Raw genomic sequence first — 15,575 nt, forward strand, 5'->3', positions numbered from 1 at the left:
TACATAGCCATGATTTAGTTTTGATTCACACTTAATGTTACAGTTGGTATATTAACTTTGACAAATGTGCTCCAGATTTACACAAGTACTGGTAGATTAAGGTCATGTAATTATCCACTAGTTACAGTTTGAATTAACATCTTAAGAACTGTGCTTTTATTGTGAAGGATCTGATGTTGGCTCTACTTTTTGCTTTTTGTCTAAATGTAAGCTTCGCTGTCTGCATTGAGTCTCTGCTCTTTAAATATTTGGTTATTAATTGCATAAACTATTTTGTAACCACACCTCAAATGCTCCTTGCATTTAGATGGCATGTGTTCCTGCAAAGATATGCAGCAGCACACTTCTTAAGTGTGACCGTTGTTTCACTTTGTTGCCTATATGTATTTGTTCACGCACGCCTGTATTGATTTGCATTGATCACATGCAACTTTTTATCATTATTATTATAATTAATATTATCATGTAAATATGACCCCTCAAGGATGTTTTTCAAGCTTTGTATTTTATGCTGCCCAAAAACTGTGTTAAAATAGGCCACAAGACTGCTGCTTTATTTGATCCTCTATGCCTCATTTCTATATTCATACTCTGTGTTCACAAGCCCTAAAAACCTGCATTTGGAAATAAAATGACCGTGCAATAAAGTTTAAGAGGTGATTGTTTGTATTACATTATTTTTCACTCCTCAGCATACTAAGATAAGCCTACTAAGAACATTTTAATGCAAACTTGCTCGTTGTAAGCTTTAGGGTTATGAGTTCAATTCTTATTAAGGTAATGTGACTTTTTTGGCTCCACTCCTAAACTAATGACTTATTTCATGAGTTGCTCTTATTGCATACTAGCTGTATTTCTATGTAACACTGCCTGTCAGATGGATTAGCTCAGTGTGATAAAGAAGCCCTCAGAAAGCATGAGGTTGTGAGTTCAACTCCCACAGTGTGCAATATGTTTATCAATGTATCGTTAGATCCAACACCAAGAGAGAAGAAATCAAAAGCTCTAACACAAATATGGAAAGAATCTGATCATACAGATCAGAGTGATAGATGTTGGGTTAGAAGATCTGAGGTTGTGTGTTTGATTCTTATTAGGTGGAGTAACTTTATAAATCCAATTTCCCACAGAAGATGAACAAATGTGTCCCTAACAACTGTGAAGTGTGTTCAGTCATATAGCTCAGAGTGGAAGATGTGTGGTCTGTAGAGCTGAGGTTGAGTGTTTGGTTCCTACTTGGGTCGACCACAAAGACATTTACTTTGAAAGGTTATTATATTGTTTCTATGAGATTTCATATCTCATGGACTTATGAGGAAGCTCAGTAGAGCTGATGTGTGTTCGATACTTAGGTTTTTAAAGTCCATCACCCATAATAAATGAATCCAACATGCAGAGGTTGTGACACAAACTCTACCAGAGACCTATCTCAGAGCTCATAGCATGGAGTGATGTTCTGAAGAACTGCAGTCTTCGGTTCGATCCTCATGAAGTGCAGTGATTTTCACAAATATAACACCCACCCAGTACAAATGTTTTTTGAAGTCCAAGACCCAAAGTGTAGAATTAGATTACCAAGCGACACAGAGTCAACCCAGGTCAGATGGCTCACAGGGATAACACACTGCCTTGAAGACAGGAGGTTGAGGGTTCAACGCTTATCATTTGCAGGGACTTTTAAGGTCAAGCACCCGATATAATGAATTCATATAAGCAAAGAGAACAGTTTGACATTAACATCTGGTGGTGGTGCCATTCCGTTACGTACTATACTATGACTTTCTTCACATTGACTTTGTTTCACACCCTCTACCAAGAGACACTCTCTACCAGAAAACTGACAGAGTGCTCAGGTCGTTTAGCTTAGAGTGATATGAGAAGGATCAGGGATACTCTGGAGTCCAAGACCCAACGTGTGGAATTATATTACCAAACGCAACACATATGGGCCAGGTCAAATGGCAGACTGGGATAAAGCACTGCCTTGAAGACTGGAGGTTCTTGGTTCAATCCTCTTTATTTGCACTGGTTTTCAGGTAAAAAATCCAAAATGGTGTGAAAAAAGCGTAGAGAAGAGTTTTTCATTTTTAAATGTTGGTGGCACAACTGTATGACATACTTACAAGGATAGTTTTATTGGATGCACTGCACAATAACTTGTTCTATTTTTATTTTTTACATTTTCATTGTGACATAATCTACCAAACAACAAGACTGTCACAAATGAAATAGCTCAGTGGGATACAACGCTGCTCAGGTGAGCAGGAGTCTTGGCTTTGATGCTCATGAGGTCCATGCAGTTTACAGTTTACACTTTTTTCACAGTCTAACCATCCAAAGTAGAGAATGAATTTACCAAATGAGATGCAACAGTCACTGGTCAGTTGGCTCAGAGGGATAGAACACAGGTTAGAAAGTCTGAGGTTGTGTGTTCGAGTCCTCGTGAGCTATAGTGATTTTTAAAGTGCTTTGCTCCAAATGAAGAAGGTAAATGCGCCCGGAGCACAGGTCTTCATGTACATGTGTTGGTGGCCGGATTGGGTCTGTTCTCGGCATTAAGGCGCCGGTGTCGAGTTCAGGTCTGCTGCTTAGCATGTACGGGGTTCGAGACTCAGAGTAGCTGAGTTAGGCATACTAAGTGAGGCAGGTAGTTCATAGTAGATGAGGCAGGTAGTTCATACTAAGTGAGGCAGGTAGTTCATACTAAGTGAGGCAGGTAGTGCACAGTAGTAGGTAGTTCATAGTAAGCGTAGGGTCACGTAGCGCAGGAGTGTAGCGTAGGATAAGAGAGGTAGGCGTGGCAGAACGAGTAGATCAGGATTAAAAAAAAATAGCAGAAAGTCTTTTTTTTGTGCTTTTTTTTCAGATTTTTGCTTCTTTTGGTCCTGAAAAGCAGCACCGCAGCCACAGGGGGGATTCGAACCCTGGCATCTAGGACTCTTTCTGGCTCACTGTGCAGCTGCCCAACCAGGGGAGCAACTGGGTCATACAAAGATGGAAGGTTTAAGTTATATTTATCATGACGAGTAATAATCACCTTTTTAAAAAAAAAGAAGAATGACATTTATTTTATACGTCATTATTAATGACTTTTAGAAACTATTTATGATTTTCTAAAGGCATTTCACATTTTAAGGACATTATTTGCTAATTATTGTGAATTTAATTAACTTTTCTATGACTTTTTGCAGTTTAATGATTTTCTGCTCTGACTTTTTAAACAACTCTTTATGAAAAATGTAATTGTTGTTTGTAACTTCTCTTTGACAAACATTGTAATGAAATTCTTGTAACTTTTAATAATTCTTATGCATTTTTTGCTATACTATATGCTATGACTTTCCTATGACTTTTATTATGGCACACTATACTATGACTTTTTATGACACAGAACTACGTATGGCGTAATAAACTATTATGGCATTTCTAACGTTTTTACTTTCCTAGGACTTTCTGAACACATTTAAAGAGCAGGGGTTTTTATTTCTACATTTATGCTTAAACTTGCTTGAAAATTACAATTAAAAAAGTGAATGTAGGATTTGATATGTTTTACGAGACATAATGGCAGGAATTCAGAGGGAAAGGAGCAATTTTGAGCTCTGATCTTAAAAAAGGTCATACGTCAAACGCGTCATATTACATCACAAAGGGGACACATCTCCGCTCTCTGACCGCGGGTATAGTAGAGTTGCGTTGAGTTCAGCGGTTGTGTTTTAGTGAGCTGGTATTTTTCGGTAGTTTTACATTGTATTTCACCATTTGTAATCATGGTGCAGTATTGTGTTTGTGTAGGTTGCACAAATACCAGCCTGTCAGGACATCGAGTCCACAGTAAAAAGGACCGGAGCTAGCGTTCGTTCCTGGGTGCGTCGTGCATCCACCTCCCTGCAGCACATACTCTCCACAGCGTTATCAGGAAACCGTATTACTTCTCTCTCCCCCCCCCCCCCTTCGCTGCACTCTATATTATCAATGCTACTTTAGTTATAGCCTGATATATGATAGCTAACTTCACAATGTTGTGATGTGACGTTAGCTAACATTCTGTAGCTAACGCCGGTCACTCACCAAGATAGCTGCCCAGTTCTCCACTGGTTCTCCACACACCACAGCTCAATTTCTCTCCGATGGCCGTTATTTCTTCTAATCCTTGGCTGCTCCTGGTCTCTTGGACGCATAGCAGGCTCATAATTATAAGGTTGTGGTCCGTCATATGCATTCGAATATTCATGTTCAACTTCTTCTGTGTCTTCTGTGTTGAAACTAGCATTGGGATCCATGTTTATTAATACGTTACACCGGCCGCTCTCCCCCTTGTGTCCCCCGTGTTACGTCACACGCGGGAGGTCACGTGCCGAGGCTTTTTTATGCGGAAGTGAACATTTCTTACAAAAACGACGCCAGATGTCACTGTAGTGTATATTTCTGAATATTTTTGGGAAAATCTAGTGTATTCATCATTTTCCTACACATTTATTCACAGGTGTCTTTAACCTGGAAGTTGCTCTTTAAAGGTTTGCGCTTACTAAGACTTTTAAATTCCATACTTTACCACGAGTGGAGGAAGAAGAGAAGAAGTGAAGAAACCCGGCCGTCCTCAGATTTGTTCCAGAAACTCTGCACTCATCTTGGGGAGAAATTAAGAGAGGGAAGACAGCGTTAGGATTATTCTGGTTTAAGACATTTTAAAAACGAGTTTTTCTCTTTACTTTTTCAGGTATTTATTGTGCATTTTTAAATATTCTTCACCTCGGAAAACAAATATTTCATCAAAAAAGTAAAGAAGGGTTGATGTTATCTCAGGGACTGACTGCTGCTGTATTTCTCTACGTGGTAATTGTTTCCCTTTTCATTATTTATAGAATATTTAGAGTAGTTAAATGTATTCTTTCTGCATTAAAGGTGGGGTAGGTAAGTTTGAGAATCCGGCTCGAGATACACTTTTTGTTATATTCCACGGAATGCTCTTAACATCCTGATAGCAATGAATATCTGAAGTGCTTTTGTAATAGATATAAGTCATGGTTGATGACCTTCCGGGTCTGTCCAGCAGAGGGCGCGTGTTGCTTGCCGCGGGTGCATAATACATAAGACTTGAAGCAAGCTAACATCGTCTCTGTTTCCTTTGTCTTATATTTTCCCCATATTAGGTGAGTTCATCCGTGAGAAACGTTATATATGTAGACTGACTGTGTATAATATTAATGTGAATAGTGATAGTTGTTAGAGGTATTTTTGGAGGGTTTCTCTAGGTTCTGTAATTGTTGTAGCTGTGTATGCTAGCTTTGCGAGCGCCGTTAGCTATGCTAGCGCAGCTAGCCATGATAGTGTAGTTTAGCTCCAAGAAGGGGAGTTTGGGTGTTAATTTGGATATGTATGTTTGTACTGTGCATTTAAAAAGTGACATCTTGTGTGTTAAATTGGATGTATGTTTGCAGTACGCGCATTGTTAGTGGTTGTTTTATATCAAGAATCCATGTTCTGTATTATACAGCGTGCTATGTGTACCATGTTGTTGGCGGGCATAATACATAAGACTTGAAGCAAGCTAACATCGTCTCTGTTTCCTTTGTCTTATATTTTCCCCATATTAGGGGCATAACACTTTGACAAAAAATCCATTAAAAAATGTCATCTGTGGAAGCCGTAGCGCTGTAAAAAGCACGACCAGTCATCTGAGCCGGCCCGGCTCTGTAAGGAAGTGGCAGATTTTTTCCGGCTGTGTATTTTCAAATTCTAGCTCTAATTTCTCCAAAATTACCTACCCTACCTTTAAGTACTTAAGTACTTTTTACTGATTAAAAATATATTTTCTCAAGAAACATCAACATGATTTTTTATGACAAATACAATAATACATTTGTCACGGTTTCCTAAACTATGAAATTAAATCCAGCCATTCTACATCAGCTCACCTTCTACTCATACTTCAAATAAAGGGTCCAAAATAACCTCCTCCCCCTCCACTGGTTTGAGTGATTTGAAGATGATAAAACAGCTTTACATTTGTCAAAACACCTAAAGGAGATGATAGGGCATCCAGCACTAGGGGCAGGTCCCAAGCCGGAGCCCTTGGGGTGCTAGGGGGACACTGCCGTAGAGCCCCTCTCAGAAAGAGGGACACCAACCTGTGGCGCCCGACTGTGGCGCCGTCGACTCCAACATGTTGGGCAGAGATAGCAGCCATATGCACCTTCAAAGTGGAGTGAGAACGTCCACTATCCAGAAGGGACTGCAGGAACTCTAAAATGGTGGCCACGGAGCAATGCCCCGGATTCTCAGCCTTACTCAAACACCAGTGGGAGAAGAGCTTCCATTTGCACTCATTCTGTGCTCGAGTGGATGGTGCTCTGGCATTCAGGATAGTTTCCCTGACAGATGCCGTGATACCACTCAACAGTGGGTTGGGCCCCGCAGAGGCCAAGCCCAGAGCTTAAGTACTCTTAAGTACTTAAGTACAATACTTGAGTAAATATACTTACTTTTCACTGCCTATCTGGTTTTTCATCGAGGTAAAGGTGTGCGTAATGTGTCGATCTATCCACTTTACGCATGCGTCAGCGTTGTATGAATCTTCCATACATTGATTTTTATCCCTTTTTAATCCACAGTTTTGCTGCAGAACTACTAGATTATAGTTTACTACGTTGTTTACATGTGATGCGTTCAGCAGCTGAGCCTCTCTGCAGGGAAAGAGTCACTCTGGAGGAAACACCCCGGAAGTCTCATCGTGCAGAGAAGCAGCACGGCACCGGTGTGGAATAACTTGTTGACGTTTTCCCTTCTCTACAAACAACCTGCGCATTCTGCTATCCCGTCAACATTGGTAAGTAAACTGTTAGTAGACAGTGTTGTTGTTTTACGCGTGGGTCAGGTTTACTCACAGTAGCGCTAACATTTATCAGAAAGGTCTGAATGTGTTTTTGTCACGTTCCACTTCCGTGTTTACAACCTCACAATGGCGTAGCGTAAACAGTACTGTTTTATGTAAGACACTACATGTATATTGTATTTATATAGTTTAATGTTTACCTTTTATGTTTTTAATTTTAAAAGCTTTCTGTGCCAACATGTTTGTTGTCCTGAATACTAAGATAATTTAAATCTCTTGTGGTGTGGTCTCCTGAATGTGTTCAGAAACGGATTTACTTTGAACACTTTTAGTAACATCTATGAAGCTACTTGTTGAAATACACGAGATTCATTATCTACTATTTTCTGACAGGTATTTTGACAAATGTAAAGCTGTTTTATCATCTTCAAATCACTCAAACCAGTGGAGGGGGAGGAGGAGGTTATTTTGGACCCTTTATTTGAAGTATGAGTAGAAGGTGAGCTGATGTAGAATGGCTTGATTTTATTTCATAGTTTAGGAAACTGTGACAAATGTATTATTGTATTTGTCATAACAAATCATGTTGATGTTTCTTGAGAAAATATATTTTTAATCAGTAAAAAGTACTTAAGTACTTAAAGGTAGGGTAGGTCATTTTGGAGAAATTTTTAAAAAAAGTCATTAATAATGATGTATAAAATAAATATCATTCTTCTTTTTTTTTTTTAAAGGTGATTATTACTCGTCATGATAAATATAACTTAAACCTTCCCTCTTTGTATGACCCAGTGGCTCACCTGATTGGGCAGGTGCACAGTGAGCCAGGAAGAATCCTAGATGCCAGGGGTCGAACCCCCCCTGCGGCTGCGGTGCAGGACCAAAAGAAGCAAAAATCTGCAAAAAAAGCACCAAAAAAAGATTTTCTGCTATTTCTTTTTAATCCTGATCTACTCGTTCTGCTCTCTGCACTACCTGCCTCGCCTACTCTGCCTGTCTCTCTTATCCTACGCGACACTCCTACGCTACCTCACTTACTATGAACGACCTACCTCAACTACTATGAACAACCTGCCTCACTTAGTATGCCTAACTCAGCTACTCTGAGTCTCGAACCCCGTACATGCTAAGCAGCAGACCTGAACTCGACACCGGCGCCTTAATGCCGAGAACAGACCCAATCCGGCCACCAACACATGTACATGAAGACCTGTGCTCCGGGCGCATTTATCTTCTTCATTTGGAGCAAAGCACTTTAAAAATCGCTATAGCTCACGAGGACTCGAACACACAACCTCAGACTTTCTAACCTGTGTTCTATCCCTCTGAGCCAACTGACCAGTGACTGTTGCATCTCATTTGGTAAATTCATTCTCTACTTAGGATGGTTAGACTGTGAAAAAAGTGTAAACTGTAAACTGCATGGACCTCATGAGCATCGAACTAAAGACTCCTGCTCACCTGAGCAGCGCTGTATCCCACTGAGCTATTTCATTTGTGACAGTCTCAGGTTGTTTGGTAGATTATGAAACAATGAAAATGTAAAAAATAAAATAGAACAAGTTATTGTGCAGTGCATCCAATAAAACTATCCTTGTAAGTATGTCATACAATTGTGCCACCAACATTTTAAAATGAAAAACTCTTCTCTACGCTTTTTTCACACCATTTTGAATGTTTTACATGAAAAACCAGTGGAATAAAAAAGGATTGAACCCACAACCTCCAGTCTTCAAGGCAGAGCTTTATCCCAGTCAGCCATTTAACCTGGCCCATATGTGTTGCGTTTGGTAATATAATTCCACACGTTGGGTCTTGGACTCCAGAAATCCCTGCACCTCATGGGGATCAGAACCATAAACCTCAGTTTACCTGAGCAGCGTAGTATCACTCTGAGCTATCAGATCTGAGACTGTCGTTGTCCAACTGTCCAAGACTTTGTTTCAAAAAGGAAATAAAAAAAAAGTAATTGCGTAGTTTGTCATAAAGCTGTGCCTCGAACAGTTACCATGGACACAAGTAAATGTGAAACTCTGCTCTTCTTTAATCTGGATGGTTAATATCACTGCTCCCTCTAAGAATCAAACTCACAACCTCTGGTCCTCTGATCCTTCTCATATCACTCTGAGCTAAACGACCTGAGCACTCTGTCAGTTTTCTGGTAGAGAGTGTCTCTTGGTAGGGGTTGTGAAACAAAGTCAATGTGAAGAAAGTCATAGTATAGTATGTAACGGAATGGCACCACCAGATGTTAATGTCAAACTGTTCTCTTTGCTTATATGAATTCATTATATCGGGTGCTTGACCTTAAAAGTCCCTGCAAATGATAAGCGTTGAACCCTCAACCTCCTGTCTTCAAGGCAGTGTGTTATCCCTGTGAGACATCTGACCTGGGTGGACTCTGTGTCGCTTGGTAATCTAATTCTACACTTTAGGTCTTGGACTTCAAAAAACATTTGTACTGGGTGGGTGTTATATTTGTGAAAATCACTGCACTCCATGAGGATCGAACCGAAAACTGCAGTTCTTCAGAACATCACTCCATGCTATGAGATCTGAGATAGCTCTCTGGTAGAGTTTGTGTCATAACCTCGTTTGACTTTAAAAACCTAAGTATCGTACACACAACATCAGCTCTACTGAGCTTCCTTGAGCTATGAAATCAATATAATAGCCTTTCAAAGTAATTTTCTTTGTGGTCGACCCAAGAAGCATAGCCATGGGAACATGTTTCAAATGGGGGGTGCTGTGGGGATGACACCAGGGCCGGGTTTGACCAATTTGCTGCCCTAGGCAAGATTTTAGCTGGCAATGAAAAACCTCTACAAAAGACCACTACACTACAAACAGAGAAACGTATTGATATGGTGGACAGCTTATATAAAAAGGCTTCAAATGTATTCAGTATTGCATGAACATGTTTTAATTGGGGGGTGGACTTCACATCCTCTAGGGTGGTCCGAGGGTCCCCCCCCGGCAAGATTTTTTTTTAACATTTTAAAGTAAAATGCTTCAATCTGGTGCACTTTGAGCCCCCAAACTAGAGACTGATCTAGGGGATACAACTCTAAAACACCCATATGAAAAAGATCGGTTTGCATTTTAATAATCAAATAAGTATGTGAACATATCCAAAAACCTACCATAGCAAATAACAAATAAATGTATGCTAACTTGTTTTATTTTTGTGGTTAATTTATATCTTATTTTATCAGTTAACATTTATTTATATGGAAAATGTAACCATATTATATTTGTATTTAATCTTGTGGAAGTGCAGATCCCCTGTCCTCCACCAGGGGGTGCTGCAGCACCCTCAGCACCCCTACTTCCCACGGCCCTGCCAAGAAGGAACCAAACACTCAACCTCAGCTCTACAGACCACACATCTTCCACTCTGAGCTATATGACTGAACACACTTCACAGTTGTTAGGGACACATTTGTTCTTCTTCTGTGGGAAATTGCACCTAACATAATAAGGATTGATCACACAAATGTCACATTTGTGAGATTTTTCAAAGTATGGTTTCTGCCCAACAAAAATCACCCACACCTTGACGCTGCTGAAAACACCTTCCGAATGACACGTTGTTTGGTACCGTTGGATGCGGAATACGTAAACATTGGGGTAGTGTTCTCAAATTGATGTTTTGGGGGGGGTGCTAAAAATTGGTCCCGAACCAATCGGAGCTTCCTGTCAAAAGTTATTTAAGGTAAACGGGTTGTTCAGAATGTGCACAATCGATTTGCCTCAAACTCCTTCAGGGGGGGCCGGGGCCTAAGCTCTAACATGTCTTCTATCCCTCTGCACCATCTGGCCCGAGGCATTAATGTTTCGTAGAGCTTATGGCCTGTTCATTTGGGATTTTGGACGTTAAAGATTACTGCACCTGAACATCTTCAAACCCACAACCTTCAGTCTCACAGTGTATGCTCTGTCCCTCTGAGCCAACTGACCAGTGACTGTTACATCTCATTTGGTAAATTAATTATCTACTTTGGGTGGTTAGAATTGGAAAACGTATGGACCTCATGAGGATCGAACCCAAGACTCCTGCTCACCTGAGCAGGGTTGTATCCCACTCAGCTATTTCATTTGTGACAGTCTTGTTGTTTGGTAGATTATGTCAGAATGACAATGTAAAAAAGGAAATATAACAAATTATTGTGCAGTGCATCCAATAAAACTATCCTTGTAAGTATGTCATACAATTGTGCCACTAACATTTGTAAATGAAAAACTCTTCTCTACGCTTTTTTGGATGTTTTACCTGAAAACCAGTGCAAATAAAGAGGATTGAACAAAGAACCTCCAAGGCAGTGTTTCATCCCAGTGAGCCATTTGACTTCATGAGGATCGAACCTAAAACTTCAGTTCTTCAGAACAGTCTTATATGACTCTATGCCATGAGATCTGAGTAGGGTTTGTGTCACAACCTCTGCATGTTTGACTCATTTATTATGAGGGTTGGACTTTAAAAACCCAAGTATCGAACACACAATCAGCTCTACTGAGCTTCCTCATAAGTCCATGAGCTACATCTCAAAGAAACGTCTAAATGCCCGCGGTCCTTCTTTCCGCCATCACGGCTCTGCCGTCCATAGGCGGGATCCTGCAGGAACTGCCGGAGATCATCGAAAGTCTGCCTGGAGAGGTCTCCTCATTCTTGCCGGTGTTTCTCCCGGGTACAGACTGGTGCGCTTCCTGGCCATCCGGAAGTACCAGTAGGGAGCGGTGGCGGCCCCAAGGAGCCTGAAGGCTCCGGTGTCCTCATATGTCCCCCTCACTAAGGGGTTGACAGATGTTGGTTTTCCGACCACGTCTCCAGGGGAGGTACAGCACCCACCTTGTGCGCATCCGTCACCGTCTCCACGGCGAGGATTGCAGCTTGGGTGACGCATATTCAGCGCCACCTCTGGCTGAAGCAGGCATCCGTACCAGAGACGGCCAGGAAAGTGCTGCTGGATGCTCCAATCAGCTCGGACGGGCTGTTCGGATCCCAGTTCCACGCCATGGTGGAGTCCATGAAAACTGCCGCAGAACAGGGCAGCATGTCAGCTGGCTCCAGCCTGCTGAGCCCCCGCAGCCACGGCGACAGGGTCACCCTTCGGCAGCCGCGGGGGCTCCGTCACACGTCTCCGCTCCTCCGCCACCCGAGAGACAGGGTCTCCCGGCGGCGAGTTGGAGGGGATCAAGGCACCCCTGGTCCTGGTCTGCTCCGCGAGAGCCTCCGAAGAAGCAGGGTACTGACGGTTTGGGGGGGAATTTTTGTCTGTGTCACCAGTAACGACTGTTTCTCACACATCCCCCACCCTGTGTAAGCCTGCTGCCATATTCCTCTGTCCCAGATATACCTCACAGTCATAATAAGCCCACGAGTGCCGTTATAACGCCTCGTGTGGACAGCACTGCACACACCTCCACTCATCCCCTGAGTGCGTACGCGCCGCATGATGAGAGCCGGAGAGGAACGCAGCGTGTGGAGGCTCCCTCGCAGCCCTTTCGGTCCAGGCCCACCTTCGGTTGCCTCACGGGCAGCGGTGGCGAGGGCTCTGGCGTGGCTCGTCACCATGACGACTTTAGATCAGGTTCCCCTTACGGCCCCTACACACGGCGGCGTGCATTGCCGCTTAAACGCTTCTGCCCATTCACTTTGAATGGGGTGACGTCACGATTCGCCGAACTGCATTCTGGGAGCAAAGCGTAGCTTCTCTCGCGGTGCTCGCTGCAAAAGTAGAGCAATGTTCTACTTTTGCCGCCTCTACGGAGGCGTCAGCCAATCGAATCATATGTCAGTACATGCTCTAGCCAATCAAACCGCGTGCTTGTGTGTCTGGGGCGGGACCTTCATGTGATTGGTTATTGGTCGAGTTTCAGCCCCCCCCCCGCCGGCAAGCGGCAACGCACGCCGCAGTGTGTAGGGGCCGTTACGGCGGCATGCATTGCCGCTTGGCAGTGGGCGTGTCTTGAGCTTGGGGAGTTTACGCGACCAACGCGACCAACAACCAATCACATGAATCTCTCCTGTCAATTGCATAAAAGGTTTTACATGTCACACTTTATATGATGAACATTTATGACATTAATGTTTATGGTGCTATTTTACGCAACATTCCATGCTGGCTAAATACTGTCTATGTTTGCTAGCTGTCCATGCAAACGAAGTATACTGGAACTCCAGAAACAGGTGAAAACCTACCAGTTTCACCCGCTGTCTCTGCCAACTGCCATGCCTGGCTCCTCCGGTTTGTATCCCGGTAGGTGAACAGGGACTGATCATAAAGCACCGGGTGATTCCCTACCGCTACGATTATTTTCTCCTCCACTTTTTGGCATATAAGGAAATGAACTGTGGTCTGGCTCTCCCAGCATACACGCGGTTTGATTGGCTAGCGCTTGTACTGGCAGATTGCATAAGCGGGATTTGATTGGTTGACGAGGGAGCCTCCACACGCTGGCTTCAAAAGTAGAACATTGCTCTACTTTTGCAGCGAGCAACGCGAGAAAAGCTAAGCTTTGCTCCCACAATGCAGTTCGGCGAAGCGTGACTTCACCCCATTCAAAGTGAATGGACAGAAGCGTTGAAGAGTCAACGCACGCCGCTTAAGGTTTTGTCAGCCAAAGTAGCATTACTTTTAGCGCTGACATCAGCAAAAGGGTGAGTGATTTGTCTGCCCTCTCTGTGGCTCCGTCATGTCTCCGGATCCAAGGAGATGGCAGCTCAGCTGTTTTGTCAGTGGAAGACATTTGCACTGGAGGGGGTTCAACGCCATAGTATTGTGTTTTCCCCAGTTCGTTCATTCAATTTTATTTGTGGGATGTCTCCCATTCCTGTCTGACACCCTGTACTGAGGGTCCTGTCAGAGTGAGAGCACTCTCTCCTGCCTGTCTGCACGCAGAGAGCTGCCCTTGTTCCCCCTCTTTTGTCTCTGGGCAAAGTAGGCGAGCCTCCAGAAGCTCCAGGTTGCATATAATGACTGTTTGCGTATACTGCTTAGAAAACCAAGGTGGTGCAGTGCAAGTGAAATGTTCTGTAATGCACGAGTCAACACGTTCCATGCTGTTTTGAGAAATCTGATGTACAAATTCATCTGTCGATTGAATGTTTCTCATAACTCTGCCATTATGCTGCTGTCAAATCCGTGTTTCAGTGCTGTACGATACCACTCACCTCTGTGGAAACATTGGTATAACTGCCTTTTTTAATTTATATTTGAGTGTTGTATGTCTTGTAATAATGGACCAAGAGTCTCTTTAAATAAAGATGATGATGATGATGTGACCTTTGTCTCTACTTTTTCACAGCGGCAGAGTTCTATTGTTCCCAGCCTTCGTCCCCTCATGGAGAATATTCATGTTATGCTATATTCAAGGGGCTGTGATATCAGTCGCATGGCACAATAGGCATGGGTTATTATCTGAGCAGGTGCTTGTGCTTCTAGTACCGGGCGGACCCAGACTACATCATGCTTCACCCTTAACCTTAATAGCGAAGCCTATACGAAATAGAACTGAAGTTACTTACTGTAACTCCAGCTTCTATGAGTATAGGCATAGCCCTCTAAGTTCTGGGCCCCACGAATAGCTGAAGAAAAGCTATTTATACCGGAAGTGAGTCCGACGGTGGGGCCCACCTCGCAGGTGGCGAGCGTGGACTACAAGTGTTTTCAGTGCTGCACGGGGTGCACAGGGGATTACCCTACACCTATACTCATAGAAACCGGAGTTACAGTAGGTAACTTCAGACACATAAAATATGTTTTGGCTCAATTTGTATTCATTAAAATAAATAAATAAAATGCCAAACAAAATCATTTTATGCATTCACCCAGGCAGGTTTAATGATGAAACACAGACATTCAAATATGTATTATTATACTAATATATTCCATCAGTATTACAAATATGACTTTTATTAGGAGGTCAATTCGAGTGCAACTAACATGAATTAAAAAGAAACCATTGGAATGTAATTTAGTTCAAGTATGAGGCCACAAGATGTTGAAATGCTGCTATTAAATGAATGCATGGAAGCTTTAAGCAACCCACGAGAAATAAGAAAATCTACCCATCTCAATTTAGAATGACAATCTGAAAAAGAAAGGACAGTTGCAGCTATTAGCACAGTTGAATGCTTTGTTAGTGTCACTTCAATGTTGCAGCTGATAGAGGTGGGGTTTATTTAGATTATAAACCCCACCCTGCCTTAACATGCGGAGCAGCATAACCTATAATAGTATATCATAATTTATTGATGAATTAGGTTTTTTAAGTAACCAACTAAAGTTGTAAAAATAAATGGTGTACAACATTTACCTCCAAAACATAGTGTGTAAAGGCATAAAGGAACATCATTTGAAAATACACTGTGGAAGCACAAGATACATATTGACTGAAATACAGTTATTGAACTTGTTAAATTGTAGCCCTACTGTGTGTTTCAAAATGCACAACAATTAGCGTTTTTGACTTTAGCTGTGGATACAAATATATAAACGTATTTATTTTACTCTGGTATTCAAACATGCTGTAAAATATCTTAGTGTTCAAAACCTGTACTGACAACAAAACTCTACATTGTATTGAATGGTTAACTTAAGAACTGAACACATTTCAATGCTCTTTATTTTGTTGTACATTTTCAATGTTGTTTGGTAAATTTGGTGACAGAAAAAAACTGTAAAAACTCATTTGAGTTGGTAAGCTAATACTTCAAGACAATACAATACGTCAAGTA

General features: G+C 42.1%; 1 long non-coding RNA gene across 10 annotated transcripts in view; it reads right to left on the minus strand.

Annotated features, from left to right (window-relative positions):
- Positions 1-14,649: 14,649 nt before the first annotated feature.
- LOC307033483 overlaps positions 14,650-15,575 on the minus strand; it is a 94,449-nt gene continuing 93,523 nt past the window's right edge. For all 10 annotated transcript variants that reach the window (XR_013806516.1, XR_013806517.1, XR_013806518.1 and 7 more), the window contains one exon: positions 14,650-15,575. This exon is cut by the window's right edge and continues 1,688 nt beyond it. This is a non-coding gene — a long non-coding RNA (uncharacterized lncRNA).

This window comes from Notothenia rossii (genome assembly GCF_949606895.1).
Source record: "Notothenia rossii genome assembly, chromosome: 3".
NCBI lineage: Eukaryota > Metazoa > Chordata > Actinopteri > Perciformes > Nototheniidae > Notothenia > Notothenia rossii.